This window comes from Patella vulgata, chromosome 4 (genome assembly GCF_932274485.2).
Source record: "Patella vulgata chromosome 4, xgPatVulg1.2, whole genome shotgun sequence".
NCBI lineage: Eukaryota > Metazoa > Mollusca > Gastropoda > Patellidae > Patella > Patella vulgata.
This window is the reverse complement of record NC_065882.2, coordinates 37,857,279-37,878,374: the sequence shown is the minus strand read 5'-3', so window position 1 is coordinate 37,878,374 and position 21,096 is coordinate 37,857,279.

Here is a 21,096-nt window from a genome sequence, read left to right as displayed (position 1 = left end):
ATATAAACCTATATTTCAAGTTAAGACCTGTAGAGTGTCCACAAAGAAGGTGTGAAAATATGGGCGTATATAAACGTATCACCAATCTAGTGCCGAACGTATAAGTGACATATAACGGACGGATTTAAGTGGAATTCTTTATGTAGACAAACACGTGAAATCAACATTCGGCCAGGTGACATTTCGGTAACTATGAGGTTTTAAAGTAATTTCATTTTCTGTGATTTAATTTGTTCAGAGAATAAATTATCCCAAAATACATGTTGATTTTTCAGATACGTGTCTATTATTGGTATTTTCTTAAACAATCGTCTATCATTTATAAAACTGTCCATATTTATAAAACTGTCCATTATTTATTGAAAATAATGGACAGTTCTATAATTAATAGACGATTGTTTAGGAAAAGCGTACATTCTCCTATATACTGGTTAAAAACATCAATGGGTGGCGTCATATCTATGTTTTAATTATTGTTTTTGCTGGTAATTTGTCTTTCGACATCAAGTTTTAGTTTGGTGTTCTAATATGACACTTTGCCATATGGTTGTGACCAGTGAGTATCAAGCTATATGTTGTTGAACTATAATGGTATTGTCGGTGTGTATACTGTGATTATATTATTTTGTAAATATCAATGTATTTCATATTTGCCAGCCGCGTCAATTGACAACAGTGTTTAGATATTGCGTTCAAGGATTGCAGTATTGCTTTTGTGTGTTGCATTTGTGAATTGTGGTATTTCATGTGTTATACATTTGTGGATTTGTGATCCATTGTTATTTAATGCGATTGATTGTGATTTATTATGATTATATTTTTTATGATATACAGTTTGTGTTAATATTTTTCATATTACAATGTGTGCTTATTAGAGCTGATATATGTGAGAACTTTGCGAATCATTCTGTGCATTAATTGTTTTATTTGCGTATTTTTTTTAGTTTGATTGCGATTATTATTTGTGTTGTGAATATTGTGATTAATTGTGGATAATTGTGGTGACACTGGTAAAGATGCTAACCACACGGAGTTGATAGAGGGCATAGCAGGCTTGTTATCATCTATTCAAGATTAACAGAATGAAATGAACAGCCTTAAGTCGGATGCGTGTTCTAAATTGCATTCGTCCTATCTCGCCCTATCAGCAAAATTTGCCCTGTTACAGATGTGGTGAATTTGGCCATGTTGCCTAAGAGTGTGGACAATGTACTTCTACTTGTGATACGCGGCAGTTAAACTGTTACTGGAAATACTGTTGATAGTAGTCGCCCACAGATTATTGGAGAGAGAGAGAGAAATGGGGTTTAACGTCCACTCGACACAAACTAGGTCATTTCGGGACTAACATATGGTTTAATTTTATTTACATAATTCGCTTGCGCGTAGGGGTCTTTAGCAGTGGGAGGAAACCGGAGGACCCGGAGAAAACCCACGAGGTTGGACAGGCGACCCTACTCCTTGTCACGTACAACCGGGGATTCGAAACCACGCCAGTCGACTCAATGACAGACTTTATGATACAGCGCGCGCGAGCACGCTAACCATTCAGCCATCCAACCCCCCCCAGATTATTGGAAAGAGTAATGTTACAGCGGTTCGAGTAAATAAGAACGACGCATTGGCATTGTTAGACACCGACTCTGCAGTATCTACCATCACAGAGTATTCCTTCAAATCAGTTTTGGAAACAGAATAATGCTGTATAACACCTTTAGAGGAGATAATACACGTTGGTTGTCTGAGATCACAGTTTCCTGTATTTAGGTGTTAGTTGTGATCTCTAAAGGTTTCTTGTTCCAGGTTTTGCCAGACTGAGATGCCTGCTACCTGGAGTTGTACGTTTAGATGCTGTGAGATTCAGGAAAAGACGATTTTTGGAAGAGTAGGCGTTGTTAAGTGTGCCGAACCATCATCAGTAGTACAACCAGGTCTATGTGTTTATAAGGAACATATTGAACCTTTGTCGAGACACGAGAGGAGTTAATAAATAGAGATTTATTGGTTATTAAAACTGGATTAATGTCTAGAGTGGATAGGGTACCAAAATCTTTTAGAGGCTTTGCCGCCTGGACCCGCTATAAGGCCTATAGCACTTCCCAGATCCACACTGGTACCCTCAGATCTACGGTCGTTTGAATTGGGGCGTCGTGCAGCACAAGCTACTAAACTTGGCGTCGTTTCAAAACGCCTCACTGGGTATTTATCGTAATATATTATCAAATGAAGCAGTCACGGGAAATTAATTGTTTTAATACTTCTCTCTAAACTGTGATTGGTTGGTTATTTAGGATCCATACACATATGTAAGAGCCAGTGAGAGATATCGAGTCTACCTATGGGGATGAGAGTGATTGCCGCCACTGCCACCATCCACCACTACTGAATTAATGTGATTTTTTTATGTAAATTCTTTCAATTCAATTTTAGCGTTTAGTTCAATGAGTATATCTATTTCAGGGATATATAATTGGTTAGCCACGTGCTAAGGAAAAGAAGGTCCACAAATTAATTTTCGTGGATTGATTTTATGAATAGAAAATGAACATTGTGCCAAACTAACTGCTAAACGGATATTTCTCAATATTCTTTTTAAATGGTAGAAATTATTACTAAAAAACTACTTTTTCTTGATGCAAATTCTATACAAATTCAAATTAACAAAAGGTAGTTTTGGTTAGTCTGTTAAATTAAATAGTTCATTGTGCATATCAAGGATACATAATTGGTTAGCCACGTGCTAATGAAAAGAAGGTCCACAAATTAATTTCCGTGGATTGGTTGTTTGATTAGAAAATGAACATTGTGCCAAACTGAATGGCAATAGCCAGTGCTAAACAGATATTTCTCAAAACACAGCTATTTCTTGATAAAAACTATATACAAATTCAAGTTGAGCAAATGGCCCTTCATATCTCCGTGGCTTCACTACCGTAACTTAATATTCAACTTAATTATGTTATATCTACAAAATGACTCATACGCACAAATGTTATATTTATTTATGGGGAATTTATTATTCTTTAAGGTGCATATCTTGCCTTTATGTTAAACCACCCGTGCCTTTATATCCCCAAATATACTCTTCAAAAAAAGTAGGGGATATTCTGATGCAAATACCTATGCAGGTTGTAATATAGTCATGGAAACGTGACATGCTTTGAGAATATATGCAGATGACGAACATATCGCCCCAACAGAACCACTGAGCTGCCCGTGCGACCGGCAATAGCACCATACATTTGGGAGGAGTTCATTGTCAAATTTGACACTTCAACTGCCGCGTGCTGGTTTATCCTATCCATGTTTGCTTTCCTATCGGTTCTTTCACAAGATTTACTGTTTCGCGTATCTTTGCTTTAGTGTGTTACGTTCAATTTATTTGCAATGAGACGTCTTCAACATGATGAACGTCTACGTGCTATTGGCATGCTTCAAATGGGTTCTACACAGCGAACAGTAGCCAACATGTTTAATGTGTCACAGTCTGTGATCAGCTGACTGTGGAACCGGTACCAACAAACACACAATGTTAATGATAGACCTAGTTTAAGTCGTCCTAGAGCCACCACACAAGCATTCGTACACAGATCCTGCAAAATCGATGACAAACGGCCTCAGCTTTTTGTAAACTTGTACCAAGTTACAGGAATTCGAGTTACACCCTAAACGATTAGAAATCGGCTACATGCAGCCCATTTGCATACGCGACGACCGTGTGTTGTGCCTCCATTAACTCGCCAGCTCATGGCAAACAGGCGTCAATGGTGTAGGCAGCGTAGAAAATGGGGTAATCGTCGATGGGCGCGTGTTATGTTCTCAGATGAGTCCAGAGTTACTCTGGATTTCACCGATAGGCGTGCTCGCGTTTAGAGGCGTGTAAATGAGCGTCATGCTAACGTTAACGTTAGACAGCATGACAGATTCGGGCGTGGGTCTGTTATGGTTTTGGGAGGAATCAGCATGACTGGCAGAACCGACTTGCATATTTATAATTGTTCAAGGAAGGGTCAAGATGATAATGCCCGTGCCCACCGCTCCCGTGTCGTGAATGGCTACCTCCAGCGTCACCATATTGTCCATATGCATTGGCCAGCCATGAGTTCTGATCATTCCCCTATAGAGCATGTCTGGGACAAGATCGGGAGACGTGTTCGTCGACGTCAACGTCAACCGACAACACTGCAAGAATTGGCCATGGCACTGCAAGAGGAGTGGGTCAGATTGCCCCAAATCGTGACTGGACGGTTGATTAGGAGTATGCCACGACGAATTGCTGAATGTCTGGGGATTGGTGGAGCAATTACTCATTATTAAGACACAAATCAAAAACGTCAATTTTCACTTTTGACAGTGTATCTTTTTACGAGTGAAATGGCGCCGTCAAATAAGACGCCAATATGAACTGTTTATGTTCATGTGTAGGCAATTGGCCTGTTATTAACATACACTGGTTACCTCTAATAAAAACAGCAGTGCATTTCCGCAGTTTTGTATTGTTTCTGAATATCCCCTACTTTTTTTTAAAGAGTATATTTGTGTGCGTGCTATAAGTTTATCTACGATGTGAGCGAGAGTTGGGCATAATTATAACTGTCTTTTTATGTGTAAATCATAAGGAACATACATTATGCAAGAGATAAATCTGCCCATTGCAGGTCTTTCTTTAGGCCTGAAATGTTAGCTTAATTATTAATTAGACAATATCAACTAAAACAAACCATAATCAACCCTAGATGTCATCGCTAGCCTGCGATATTTACTAGATTGGAATCCGATCTGCTGCTCAACGCTCATTGATGATTAAATCAAAAAATGGATAAACGATATTATGTTTTTTATCGTGCCGACTTTAGTAATGGTGATAGAGGCGGGGGATGGGAGTTAACGGTGGCTAAGTGGGTAAGACCGTAGTGCCGCTAACCGGTCAAAATTTCCTTCATGGCACACTGTATGGCGTATGCCCATCTTCACTAGCCCAATTCGGAGGTTAGGCTTAAAATTCAATCGCTAAATTCTCGGTTTAGTGTAGATCAATTTGACTGATATTTTCAGCAAATTCCCTTTACATTATCTAGTTTTTAACTATTATAGTGAGAACTGACAGCTCCCATAATGTATATTTAATTTAAATGATATTTGTATATCAAAATAACTGGACGTGTATGTTGTTTTTGATAATTACGATTAGTCTACTAAGGTGATCTCGCGGTGTGCATTGTTTTATATTATATTGATGAATTCCACAGATTTAGCAGGTAAATGGATGTAGATGTCATTAATTTGTATTCACCTTTTAACATTTTATTTATGACCGCTCGGAATTAAATTTATCTGAAACTATAAAAGCATCGCCCGTTCTTTGGTGTTTGCGGGTAACACTAAAGAAATAGATATACATATATATTCTTATTTGGTGGCCGGAGTGGAATCATCTTGCTAAACTGTAGATTATAATTACAATTATGAAATCTAGAACTCGTCTTTTTAGACGCAGATGACAGACATCCCCAATGAACACAGGGAGTCTTAAGTGAACTGTAATGCTCCATTGAAGAGGGTCTTTGTAGATCATTAGAATGAACCAGAGCAGACTGAATGTCTCACCTTCAACATACTTACGACGATGGAGACAAAATGTGGTGAACCAATTTACCCCATCGTTGTTTTCTGCTGTTGAAATTACACAGGAATATCTGAATGCTTTCACAGTACCATTTTGTTTTCAAGGTCAAGACCCCAAGTCCAAAGTTCGATCGGTGTACCCATCCGAGCGACATTAACACCAGATGCTCCTGTCACTTAAAAACGGCTTGATATTGTAATGTACAATGGAGAGTTACACACAATGATCGAGATGACCAACACATACATTTTAACTTAGATATTAACACAGTTGTTCTCAACCTTTTTTTGGCAAGGACACACCTTGGCACACATGAAAAAATAGTGGCACGCCTGGCTAAATATATAGAAAAATTATTTGAATTTTGCAAAATAAAAACATGTTATATCAGAAGGCATACAACCGTAGGCAGAGACAAGTCATAGACACATAGAACGACTCAAACTAAATAAAGAAAAACACAGCTATGACCTTATCAGTAGACACCAGTGAATAAACAATTGGGATCATGTGGTTTTTCGCATTTTTATAGTGTGTCGTTCAAAATTTCGCGGCACACTTAGGAAGATCTCGCGGCGCACTGGTTGAGAATCACTTTATTAACCCAACGACTATGTATAGAAAGCCTATATCTACACCTAATAAATTACACCGATTATCTTATAGAGTTTGAAGAAATAGCTAAGATTAATGGTTCGACGAATAAAGAAAAAGCTGGAATTTTGGCGGTTAGTTTTATGTGATCTGCTCAAGAATTACTTGCAACTTAGGTTCCACGTGTCATAGGTAATTTATACCAGCTGATAGTTGATGCACTCCGGCAAAGATTTGCTCCTCCTCGGCTGACACATCGGACTAACATATGGTTTAATTTTATTTCAACAATTCGGTTGCGCGTAGGGGTCTTTAGCAGAAAGAGAGGAAACCGGAGGACCCGGGAAAACCCACGAGGTTGGACAGGCAGCCCTACTCCTTGTCACGTACAACCGGAAATCGAATCCACGCCAGTGGACTCAATGACAGGCCTTATGATACAGCTAGCACGCACGTGCTAACCATCCGGCCACCCCCCCCCCCCCCCACGTTAACAAAACACAGTTTGCTCAAGCTGTTAGGAGACTGGTAATTCTTGCTTATTCCCAGGCTACCCAGAAATTAGAGAAAGGTTGGCTTTGGGTAATTTTTTGGAGAACTTAGAGAGGAAGTTAGAAAACATTTAGAAGAGATGTCTCTCCGTGATTTAATTGAAGGGATTTCCGCGGGGGAAACAAGCCAACAGTGAGGCTGATGTCCCCCGCCGAAATCCCAAAATAAATAGACCACACATATTTATTAATCGCACATTTAATATTTTTCAAAAGTATCGAGCAATCAAACTATACACCAAGTTTCATCACGCTCTATCAGATAGAATCAAGATTATCTTGTCCCAAAGCCTCGACCAATAAAAAACTGATTAGCTCTGCTTAGCTTCAGTTCGAAATGTTAATCATTGAAACTATAAAGACATTCACCTAATGAACATCTACATCAAGTTTAAACATTCTATCTCAATTAAAAGCAGAGTTTTTATGTTCCAAAGTCTTTACCAATCAAATTGCTTATCGCTCCTTAGCCTAAGCAGAGAATTCTCACCATCGAACATAGTAAAGGTAATGATATAATGAATCTATATTCAGAGTTTCATCACTCTCACTTCATTATAACCAAAGTTATCGTGCCCAAAAGCATCAACCAATCAGATTGCTTATCTCTGCTTACCGTAAGCAGACAATGTTCACCATCGAACTCCATCAAGGCATTCACCTAATGAACGGCTACACTAAGTTTGAACAATCTACAACCTTGGGCTATATCTCCCCCCAAGATCGATCTCGATCTTACAAAAAACAAAAAGAAAGATACTAGTTCCACAGTGTTCCAATCTCTCTTCAGAGAGTTAAGGTCTAAATATGGTGATTATGTTCCAATTTATACAGATGGTTCCAAAGATGGCGATCGGGTAGCTTCGGCCATCTGGCACCATTTTTGTTCGTCTTCCTCCTGCTGCTTCCATATTTACTGCAGAACTCCAGGCCATCTTTCAGGCTTTGGAGTATATCAAATCCTCTTCATCCTTAAAACACATTATATTTACTGATTCTTTGTCCTCTTTACAGGCAATAAACAATAAGCAGCTTGTACACCCTTTAGTAGCAGACATTTATCGTCTCCTATCACACGAGTTTAAAGGCAAGGACACCGTCCTTTGCTGGCTCCCCAGTCATGTTGATATTAAAGGGAATGATCAAGCAGACTTAGCTGCCAAGTCTGCTTTAGATCTTCCCATATCAAAATTTCTTTTACCTTTTACCGATTTTAAATCGTCCATAAAATTATTTATATATGACCGCTGGCAACGTTCTTGGGATCTTGCAGACACAAACAAACTTCATCACATTAAGCCTCTCTTAGGAGACTGGCCAAACTCCTATAGAACCAACAGGAGGGATGAGGTTGTTTTGTGTCGCTCTCGCATTGGTCATACTTTTTTAACGCATATTTTCATTTTGAAGCGAGAGCATCAACCAGAATGTGTTCGCTGTCATGTACCTTTGACAGTAAAACACATCTTGATTGAGTGAAAACATCTCAAGTATATTAGATCTAAATACTACCATTGCCAGTCATTACGTCAGCTATTTCCTCAACCGGAGCTATATGATAAAGTACTAACATTTTTAAAAGAGACAAACTTTTATTCTCAATTTTAATTGCATATATTTAATCATGTATATCGTTTTAAATATTTATTTATGTAAAAGATTTGTTATATTTATGTTTAATAACTATATTTTCTGTGATATTTGTTTTTATTTACATATATAAATTCAATTATGTGATATTGTTTTAATTTGTCTCGATAGATTCACAATATGTTTGGCGCAATATAGCCCGGGTTGAGCTGACGTGCCATTAAACAACATTTCATTTCATTTCATTTCCAAAGTCTCGACCAATCAAATTGCTTATCGCTCTGCTTACCCTGAGCAGAAAGTGCTCATTATCGAACTTAGTCGAGGTATTGATGTAACGAAACTACACTGTAAACCTTTAGCGTAAATTTTACAGGTATTTCGCCGTAAAATCCTGACAGAAAGTAGCCGTAAAATAGTTTACGACAAATGCGCTGTAAAAGAGTTCGAATTACAGCCACTCTTCCGTCATTGATCGTAAAATGCACGTTAAGAGATCATCCGGGTATTTCGTACAGAAGCAAGAACAGCACAGTCCTGGCACGAAACCGTTGGAAGATGGCTGCTCTTTTTTTTTTATGAAAACTAATCTTCATTTATCGGTAAGTAAAACAAACAATAGCATATTGAAATAGAAACAAACAAGAATTATATAATCCGTTCATAATTTTTATGACATACCACTTGTGGATCTTTGCTGAGACAACGTCAACGTCAGCGTAGACTGAAATAAGAGCAAGGCCTATCCGTCTCTAGAGACATAGTGGCTGAAAAGGTAACTTGAGTCTCGAAAAGCCCATGTTTGTCCTGAACTAACGTCATTTCCTTGTCAGTTCTCTCCTTAATCAATGTCTTTCATATTTGAAAAAGGCCTAGGCTAAAAAATGAACCTGAACTGATTCTCGAAAGGTGAAACGTCTAGCCTAGCTAGGCCTTTAGATTATAATATATATTAGATGATGCCGCCCTATGTATGTATTTCCCGCTTAGTTAATGTCTTTCATATTTGAAAATATCAGTGCCTGACGTGACTAAGGCTATTTTAAAATAGTTCAGCCTCTGTAGAAAAAAATAGAATTACTAATAACTAAGTACTATCTACTATAATCTAGCTTCGGCCTATCTATTCTAACCAATCTAACCTGCTGTTGCGTTCGTTCATTTCTTAGTCTATTTGGCACTGCGCGTGTGCTGAATATACTAAAATAAGATCACTTGTCTGCCATCATTCTCGTGCCCAACCTCTTTCGAATTCCCGGTTGTACGTGGCAAGGAGCAGGGGCGCCTGTCCAACCTCGTGCGTTTTCTCCGGGTCCTCTGGTTTTCTTCCATTGCTAAAGACCCCTACACGCACGCGAATTATTGAAATAAAATTCAAGCATGTGTTAGTCCCGAAATGACCTTGTGTCGAGTGGACGTTAATCCCCATTTCTCTCTGTCTCTCTCTCTCTGTCTCCCGGTTACCTCCCACTGCTAAAGACCGCTACGCGCAGGCGAATTATTGAAATAAAATGTAGCCATGTGTTGGTACCAAAACGACCTAGTTTGTGTTAAGTGAACTTTAAACCCCATTTGTGTCTCTGGTGTATTATCATTGTTGCGGAATAGATCAATTGCATTGTTGCGTTGGCAGTGTTGTGTTTATATTGTAGAAAACAACAACTGCAAGAGAGGTTGAAAATCAGTACAAATCTGACAGTCCACCGCATTGATGTCACCCGATTAGATTTATTACATACTTCGAGAAGGTATTTGTTGAGTAATAAAACCTTGTAGTAGTTTATCGAGGGCTGGCCGTCCTTACCGCACGGTACACATATTATCACCACTAGAAGCAACAAATTCCAGAACAAGCCAGAACTCATACCAAAATGGCCGCTTTATACAAATGAGTATTTAGGGGAATACTAACCCGAACCCTAACCCTAACCCTTTTAAGAGAAGTAAAAACTAAATTAGAACCAAGTTCAGTCCTTTAAAAAGGGTTCGGGTTAGTTATCCCCAAAATTCTCATTTATATAAAGCGGCCATTTTGGACTCCGGAAGCACCCGAACCTCGATAAACTACTAGAAGGTTTTATTTGTACCGTGCGGTAAGGACGGCCAGCCGTCGATAAACTACTAGAAGGTTTTATTACTCAACAAATACCTTCTCGAAGTATGTAATAAAATCTAATCGGGTGTTAATGTAGTATTAGGTAAGTGGAAATGTATTAGAAAACTATTGCAGGATTTTTCTCCGTGTCCTCCGGTTTCATCCCACTGCTATTAAGACCCCTACGCGCAAGTGAATTATTGAAATAAAATTGAACCATATATTAGTTTGTGTCGAATGGATCCAAGGTATTGCTGACAAAATGTCCAGCTGGTGGAACAGGAATCTGAATATTTTTAAAATAATCACAAATGCCTTAAAAATATTCAAGTTCCACAAAATTATGTGAGCCATAGTTGCCCAGAATATGTGGCCGGCTTATTAACCAGGAGATTTTGGGTTCTTCTCTGTGGTGAGAAAGTTCCTAGAGATATATCCAACAGAGCTTTCCTTTGTCAGTTCTAATAAAGAAAAGCAGTTGGCAGCACAGTTTAAACATGCCAAGAGAGTTGGGAGTAATTGTCGCTGTCCTGGCAAAATTACCCCAATTGCAAATTGCATCCCCATTGGCACATTACATGAAGAAACATGGGTTATAGGGTGTTAGCCCCAATTGACAAATTTCATTTTACAAAGATTTTGAATGAAGCGGAATAATTATTTTATTTTTCATTTATTTTCAGGAACAACCTGTTATTTTTAGCCGATGAAGTGTGAAACTCACAGCGAAATTATCTAGAATCGTATGACGGCGATAAGAAAAGCCTGTTTTACCTATCTCCAAACCACATACATCACACCAGGGGCCAAACCCTTGAGTACAATCTAAAGGCGACCAGCCAGCTAGATGTCGAAACGCAACAGTCCAGATCGCTAGGCCATTGTAACCCTGCAGAGATAGAACACATATTTACCTCTATACAAACCGGCAATACTATATACCGGAAAACACCGGAAAACAACCGGAAAACACCATTTTATACTGAATACCGGAAATCACCGGAAAAACACTAAATACCGGAAAACACACAAAAAACAACCAGAAAACACCGGAAAACTACCAGAAAATCCCATGTAATACTGAATACCGGAAAACACCGGAAAAACACTAAATACCGGAAAACACACTAAATACCGGAAACCACCCTAAATAGGTAACCCGAAGAAGGGCTATACTATAAACCTGAAACTAACCCTAACCCAGGCACACAGAGGACCAGGCTCCCGGTTATCTATTTATGGTGCTAGTCTCCGGGTTACCTATTTAGGGTATTTTCCGGTATTTAGTGTGTTTTCCGGTATTTAGTGTTTTTCCGGTGTTTTCCGGTATTCAGTATTACATGGGATTTTCTGGTAGTTTTCCGGTGTTTTCCGGTTGTTTTCCGGTGTTTTCCGGTATATAGTATAGCCCTATACAAACTCCAAAATGTCACTCAATTGGATAGGATATTCAATGTTGAGAACATTCTACTAAAGATATAATATAAATGTCATCTTGAAGGAACTTGTGGTTGTTGTTACAACATTGTCTATCATAATCATGAATTCGGTCGCATCCTCAGGGGTAGAAATGGTTCCACTACTGATGTCTTCCGTCTTGCTACCGCCACAGTAATGGACCGTTCTAAGGACTTCCTTTGAGCAGGTTTTGTCATTTGATGACAAAAAAGTTGCTGGCCTATAACTTCCTTCATTTCCAATTAAACCGACTCCTTGGAAACAAGTTTTTGGTATACCTTTTTTATTCCAGAGCATATGTCATAAACCATTCAAGATATCATTTTGAAACTTTGTACATCTATACATTAACCTTATAGTAGTTGTGTCTTTGTTAATTAGAAATTTCTCAGATTTACTTGAGAACGACAAGAGGAACTTGTTGAAACGTAGTGTAAAATAAACCCAGTGATTGTTTTCCATATAAATTTATGTTTTATATTTTCATGGGTTAACATGGATATAAATTTGAACTAGTTTTTGGTATGCAATTTTTATTCATAAACTATTCTAGTCATCTTTTTGAAACTTCATACATATAGCAACCTATTTTAGTGCTAATTATAAATTTTCGTGGATAAAACTTTTTTGTGTTCCTTGGATACAAATTTGACTTAGTTTTTGGTATACAATTTTTATTCCGGAGCATATCTTATGATATCTTCATGAAACTTTGTACAAATATAAACCTATTATATTTGTTATGCTTTTTGCTAATTATAAATTTCTCCATTTTAAAATGTTTTGTGTTTCCATTGAAAATGTATTCTTTTAATAAAACCTGTCATATTTCATCTTTAGTATATTTTTATACTCCAACACTGATGTCACTCATGTCCGTCTATCCACTATGGCCTTGTGGGATAAAGGCTACAGTGTTTAACAGATCTTTAACAGGCTAAATGACAGGCAGCTAGTTTGCCAAGGTTTTGGCATAACAATTATCAAAAATCGGTAACCAGTCGATTACAGTCAGTCGTAAATTTTACGACTAAATGGCTGGCAGCTAGGTCGCCAAGGTTTCTTCGTAAAAATTACGATAAGGCAATTACGACCAATTAACGACAAAACATTGGTAACCTAGCTGCCAGCCAATTAGTCGTAAACATTAAGGGCAATTGGATTACAGTGTATACACCAAGTTTCATCACTCTCTCTTAATTAGAACTAAAGTTATCGTGTCCCAAAGTATCAACCAACCAAATTGCTTATCTCTGCTTTCCCTAAGCAGAAAATGCTCATCTTTGAACTCCATCACGGCATTGACCTAATAAATACCTACAACAAGTTTGAACATTCTAGTTCAATTAGAAAGAGAGTTATTATGTCCCAAAAAGTGTGACGGACAGACAATGAATGAATGAAATGTGGTTTTATGGCACGTCAGCACCAACCGGGCTATATTGCGCCAAACATACGGTGATTTAGACGAGACAAACTAAAGGTTTATCACAATAGTTTTATATATATATATACATAAATAAAAACAAATATCACAGTAAATATCAATTAAAAAGAATTATCACCCAATTTTATGTATATATGTTAAAATATAAGAAATGAAAATCATAAGTATACAATTAAAATTTTCTATAAAAATTTGTCTCTTTTAAAAAGTCTAGTATTTTACCATATAGACCCGGATGGGCAAACAAATGATGTAAAGAGTGGCAACGGTAATGATTTAATCTAATGTCCTTAAGATACTTGCACTCAATCAAAATGTGCTTAACCGTCAAAGGTACTTGACATTCCGGATGAGGCTCTCGCTTTAAGATGAAAACATGTGTTAAAAAGGTATGACCTATACGAGAGCGACACAAAACAGCTTCATCCCTCCTGTTGGTTCTATAGGAGTTGGGCCAATCCCCAAGGAGAGGCTTGATGTGGTGAAGTTTATTTGTGCCTGCAAGATCCCAAGACCGTTGCCAGCGGTCCTAAATGAATGAATTAATAATACATTTAAAATCTTTAAAAGGAACGTAAAATTCGGAAATGGAAAGATCTAAAGCAGACTTGGCAGCCGGGTTTGCTTGATCATTCCCTTTTATATCCATATGACTGGGGAGCCAGCAAAGAACAATGTCCTTGCTGATAGTAGCGGACGATATATGTCGGCTACGAATGGGTGATCAAGCTGTTTATTGTTTATTGCTTGTAGTGAGGACAATGAATCAGTAAAAATTATATACTTTAAGTTAGATGATGATTGAATGAACTCCAAAGTCTGAAGAATGGCCCGGAGTTCAGCTGTAAAGATAGAAGCAGCAGGTGGAAGACGGACAGATATGGTCTCTGATGGTGTCACGGTAGCCGAAGCTACCCGATCATCATCTTTCGAACCATCTGTATAAACTGGAGCATAATCGCCATATTTAGACCTTAGCTCTCGAAAAAGAGACTGAAACACTGTCGAGCTAGTATCTCTCTTTTTATGTTGCGTAAGATCGAAATCGATCTTTGGAGGAGATACAGCCCACGGTGAAGTCCTAAAGAAAGGGGTATTCGCAATAATGTCAAGGCTTATACCAGCCTCCGACAAAAGGGGTTGAATGCGAACACCGAATGGTGGCATAACTTTAGTCTTGAGCAGATATAAATGCTCATGATAGGGTCTAAATATGGTGTTAAATGAAATATGATTTGGTAAAGATGCTATTTTCGTAGCATACTGCAGGACCAGTTTATCACGTCTGTTCCGCAATGAGGGCTCATGCGCCTCGACGTATAAACTGTCCACTGGAGATGTACGAAATGCTCCTTAACTGATTCTAAGTCCTTGGTTGTGTATGGTGTCGAGCTCTTGAGATAAGACTCGCGGGCAGACCCATACACAATACAGCCATAATCGAGTTTTGATCTAATTAAAGCTCGATATAATCGGAGCAAGACCTTACGGTCTGCTCCCCAGTCAGTTTTTGATAAGACTCTTAATATGTTGAGGGCTTTTAATGCGGGGGATAAATGATAATTTCTTATCGAATATCAGCCCCAGGAATTTGGTTTCATCCACAACCGGAAGGCGATTGTCATCCAAAAATAGTTCTGGATCAGGAGGCAAACCTCATTTCTGACAGAAATGCATTCAGCCAGTCATGGATTTCGAAAAACGAAATCCGTTTTCGGTTGCCCATTGTTGAAGTGAATTCAAACAAAGCTGCAACTTACGTTCGATTATCCGCATGTCTGTAGATTCCACCCCAAACCATTATGCTTGTACCTCCCCATGAGTCTTGTTCCATGACACATTGGTCAGAATAACGCTGGCCACGTAAATGCCATATTCTGGCCCTGCCATCTGCAGTTAATACGCAATACCGACTCTCATCTGTCAACAGAACAATTCTCCATTGCCTGTGTCGCCAGTCCTGGTGTTGTTGGGCAAACTGTAGACGTTCACGCCGATGGCGATGGGTGAGTATCGGCCTGCGGTAAGGTCTACGGCAATGGATGTTCTCTCTGTTGATACGTCGGAGAACTGTATCGGTACTGATGGGTCTTCCGTGTGTTCCCATTGTCTGACGTGCTGCCTCAGATGCCTGTGTGAAGGGATTCTGCACGCGCTCCCGAAGAATATGTCGCCTTGTGGTAACCCTTAGTCTACCAGTTCGGGGGCGATCATCCGTGGTGTTGGTGGCCCGAAAGCGTTGCTGAAGCCTGTAGATGGTCCGAACATTGACCTGGAAGTGATTGGCAACGGCTTGGGCAGTGTGGTCCGCATCGAGTCTTCCAAGCGCCTGGTTCCTCTGAGCTGTCGTAAGTCGTGACATGCTGCTGACGTTGTAGTGTGGATGATTCAACCAGGTATGGGGGTGCATTATATAGGCACGTGCAGCATAAGTTACATGAAAATCATGGAGAACACAGTACCATCTCAGAAATCAGGTTGTGTTTTTGAGAACATTTCCTGAGTTTAATTCTGTTTGAGAAGGAGCCTTATTGCTCAGGTAAAGTTGGAGATTTGGTCACAAATATACAATAAAAACATTTGGCAAGTTTTATGCAATGCGTCTATTCAGAGTAACATACCAACCTGACGTTTCTTTTGCTGCTTAGAATATATTACGGCGTTCGTATTAACTAACTAATATTTTGACCAAATATAATGGACCGTTTTGGCGTTTTGGTTCAAGGCCGTTTCGTTTATAAACAGGCTAGTGCCACCTATAAGTCTACGCTAAAATATTTGATGGGCCTCATTTACAATCCGATTGAGTCTAAGCCTAGAAAGTATTTACCATTGATATTTTGATTTCAATTTCTTAAGGCAGCTAAACCTCTAACTCTATATTATCTATTATATTCGAAAAATAAAAAAAACGAATTAGAATTCAATATTTGTCCATTTCAATCAATATTGATGTTGATATTTTGCAGTGAAAATGTGTGATCCCAATATCCAACATTTAAAACACAATGAACATTTTAAAATCAGTACACGACATCGTATACTCTATGGACAATGATTTCGAGTGCTCAAAACATATCCTAGAAGACAATGCGGAAGTAATTAAAAATGTCTGATTCACAAACGACAAAACGACAAAATAATAATAAATAAAAATGTGTAGAATTAACTAAGCATGTGCTAATTGACTACAGTTCCATTTGGACTGTTCGCATTATTTCGCCGAACATAAGTGATTAGACATTACAATAAAATCTTTTAAAAATTGAATGTACGTCGTAAATATACACTCATGTTACATTATTAATATGTGCTTTTAGACAAATATTGTTCAATTTTAAGGTTCCAAGGAATAGAGCTATACTCCCTTTAATTAAATGTTAATTATGAGTACATTTCGGTGCGCATTTAGCCATAAATAATTAGATATTGTCCGAGAAATGCAAATGACGATCAGCGGTTTGAATTGTACACGGAAAATCTTATGTAATTTTTCACGTTTCTGCGATTTGTTTTTTCCCTGTATGGTTCATAATGTTTTTAAGCCAGCGACTGCCAGGCAGGATGCGCCCACATTTTTCAAGAGATAGAGAACAAGCTAAACAAAAAAGAAGTTACGATCAGTTATCGAAAGCAACCAAGATCTTTGGGTTATAAACATGCATTTCAAGTTTCATCAAAATCCGATAAAAATTGTGACCTCTAGAGGTTCCACAACATTGATATACCAGATGTTTACACTATTTGGGCACCTGTGGGGGAGGGGGCATTTTGTCTGGCAGTTTTGGTCCGATTTTCATGAAATTCGAACTTAACCAACAATACGGTGTAACGGTGACATGTCTGAACTTTTTTTTTTAAATTAGATAATAATTGTGACCTCTTGAGGGAACACAAGCTAGACACGCGATGTTTCGTACAATCAGGGGCCATAATTCAGGAAGTTACGATCCGATATGCGCGAATATCGAAAGGACCCAAGATCTTTGGGTTATAAACATGCATTTCAAGTTTCATCAAAATCGGGTGAAAATTGTGACCTCTAGAGAGTCTACAACCTTGATATATAATATTTTTACACTTTTAGCGTACGAGGGGCGGCCATTTTGTCCGGTAATTTTGGTCCGATTTTCACGAAATTCAAACTCAACCACCATTAGGGTGTAACGGTGATATATTCAAACGGATTTTTAAATTGGATAAAAATTGTTAACTCTAGAGGGACCACAAACTTAAAACGCAATTTTTCATACGATCAAGGGCCATAATTCAGGAAGTTACGATCCGATATGCGCGAATATCGAAAGGATACCAAGAACTTTGTGATATAAGCATAAATTTAAGGAAAATATTGTGGCCTCTAGATGGTCTACACCCTTAATATACCACATATTTACACCATTTGCCTTATACGTGGGGCGGCCATTTTGTCCTTCAGTTTTGGTCCGATTTTCACGACATTGGAACTCAACCATCATCATGGTGTAACCGATGATATAATCACACGTTTTTTTTTAAATCGGATAATAATTGTGACCGCTAGATGGACCACAAGCTAAAAACGCGATTTTTCGTTCAGTCAAGGGCCATAATTATTTAGGAAGTTACGATCCGATATGCGCAAATATCGACAGGAACCAAGATCCTTGGGTTATAAACACGTATTTCAAGTTTCATCAAAATCGGATCAAAATTTTGAGCTCTAGAGGGTCAACAGCTTGATATACTATAGTTTTACACTGTTTGCGTTCGAGGGGCGGCCATTTTGTCCAACAGTTTTGGTCCGATTTTCACGAAATTCGAACTCATTCATCATTAAGGTGTAACGGTGATATATTCAAACGTTTTTTGTTTTTTAAATCAGAATAATATTGTGACTTTCATAGGGTCCACCAGCTAAATAAAACGTGATTTTTCGTACAATCAGGGGCCATAATTCGGGAAGTTACGGTCCGATATGCTCGAATACCGAAAGGAACCAAGATCTTTGGGTTATAAACTTATATTTCAAATTTCAACAAAACCAATAACAATTGTGACCTCAATAGGGTTCACAAGCTAAACACGCTTTTTTTCGTACAATCAGGGGCCATAATTCATGAAGTTACGGTCCAACACGTCATGCCAATATCGAAAGGAACCGAGATCTTAGGGAGATAAACCTATATTTCAAGTTTCGTTGAACTCGGATAAAATTGTGATTGGTAGAGTGTACACAAACAATTGTGGGCGGACAATGGCTACGAGAGAGAGAGAGAGAGAGAGAGAGAGAGACATGGGGTTTAACGTCCACTCGACGCAAACTAGGTCATTTCGGGACGAACATATGGTTTTTAATTTTATTTCAATAATTCGCTTGAGCGAAGGGTCTTTAGCAGTGGGAGGAAACCGGAGGACCCGGAGAAAACCAACGAGGTTGGACAGGCGATCCTACTCCTTGTCACGTACAACCGGGGATTCGAAACCACGCCAGTTGACTCAATGACAGGCCTTATGATACAGCACGCACGTGCTAACCATTCGGCCATCCAACCCCCCACAAATGCGACGACAATATATACGTCCACATGAAAATGTGGGCGTATAAAAATTATTTCGTTCGTAGGGTTCGTTTCTCTTACATTTAACCACAATTCTTACACTGAACGTGTATGAGCGCAATAGTACTTTAAAAAAGGAACTATACCTTGTATGCATATTCAATATGATCTATTGCAGGGGTGAAAAAAGCTGGAATTGTCTGTAAATCTACCATTGAGTAAAACTCGGATCTTTCATTATGGCCGTGGTACAAGTCATTATGTCTCTGTTGACCTTAAAAGCAGAGGATACGTTTGTTATTGCATGCTAACAAATATTCCACTTGCGTATCTGACAATATATAACAAAATGAAAAAGACTGACTGGTAAGACAATTTGAAGGCAGCTGTTTAATAGAAATTTATAAAACGTTGGATATTTAATAAGATTCCATGTATGGAAACCGTAATTTGTTCACTTGGATTTCAATGACATTACAAATAATCAACGATAAATAAAATACGCATTATATTAAATAAGAAGACACCATTAAACTCTATCGGTGAGTGCAACAGAAAAATAGCATGAAAGAATCCCAAAGTTTTTGTCAATTAAACTACTGCTGATTTGTCATTATATCATATTACATAAAATGTTATAACATCTGAAAAGGAACAATCAACATGAAAACTTAAAGAAAAAGTATATTTGTATATATCAAGCTAGAATGGATTTATTTAGCTGGGTCCGCTCGGGGTTCTTTTTTTATATCTCTTTGTCGGGAATGTCAGAAATTATTTGTGAATCGCTTAGCTCAGCAATAAAATTCTTGTATTCGCCCCTGTTGCCAAATCAAGGTTAGGTTTTACACCTAATTTGGATTGGCCGTACAAATCCGTTGTATTTACGTATTCCCTGATTTTCAACTATCATGATTACGTTGGTCAGCCAAACAATGGGCCAACCTTGTAAATATACACTGTATTTAATACTTAGAGTCTTAAGTTGCATGTTTAAAAAAAGTAACATTTTCAGGCTGATAAGCACCTGTGACTTTAGTCGAATTATATGGACCCAAGCTTTTCTCATGTTAAGAGAAAATATTATGTGTAAAATTGCAATATAATCATAAAAATGGCAATTTTCGAGATTCATCACTTTTGAATAATACATTATACAGTTTATGAATAGATAACGCCACGAACATCACGATAGCCGCAACAAAACAAAAATTACAAATCCACTGCAGCATCTTCAGCTATCAGAATTTCTCCATTGTATTTTTCGGCTGTTCTATATACTGAAAAATTTCGAAAAAAATCGAAAAGTACCGAAAAACACCGAAAAATACTGAATATTTTTTTTTTATATTTATTACCGAAAAAATCACTAAATACCGAAAAAACAACACTAATTACCGAAAAAACCGTAGACCACATATAACGGGCAATTGTTCAGACAAGGCCACGCAAAAAAATTGTCGGGAACTCTAGGACATACATTATAATGGTAGACACTCTAGGAAGGTAATGGATCACGCGAGGCTACGCATAAATATAGTGGGACACTGTAGGTTTGTCATGGATCACAACAGAAACCGCATAATAATTGTGGGGCACTGTAGGTGGGTCATGGGCCAGGCTAGGTCACTTATAAAATTTGCGGGGTGGGGGCACTCTAGGTGGGTAATGGGTTTAGGCCTATTTTCAGACGGCAATATCCCCTATTTACATGATTGAGCACAGCACTTTCTTTATGAACTAACTATAAAACATTCCACTGAGGGTTGTAAGCATTCTTCGGCACATATTTAAGATCTACTTCCGGCCTGCGGAAAGGCAGATTATTCCGCGTGTGGACTTTGTGCCTTAGTGATGCCTTTACTTGCAACTATGATGGATAATTAGTTAGGTGTGTAGATCACTGCCAGTTTCATTTGAAGCTTTAACTCGTGTAATCCGCGAGTGAAAGCTTCAGATACTAGCCATAGAGTTTAGCCAGATTAAGTTCGTATAGCGATGGCGAAGCATGCTCACAAACAGGTCCGTGGATGAACTATAGAGCCGTTTCCGCGTTGATAGTGGCCCAAGTTGTGGAAATATGGACTTATAAAGTTACCCTACTTACCCCGATTTGAATTATGGGCCCAATATTCAGGCGAATTGATCAACGTTCAAAATCAGCTTTGACCTTAGTGCACTGGGTTATATACAAT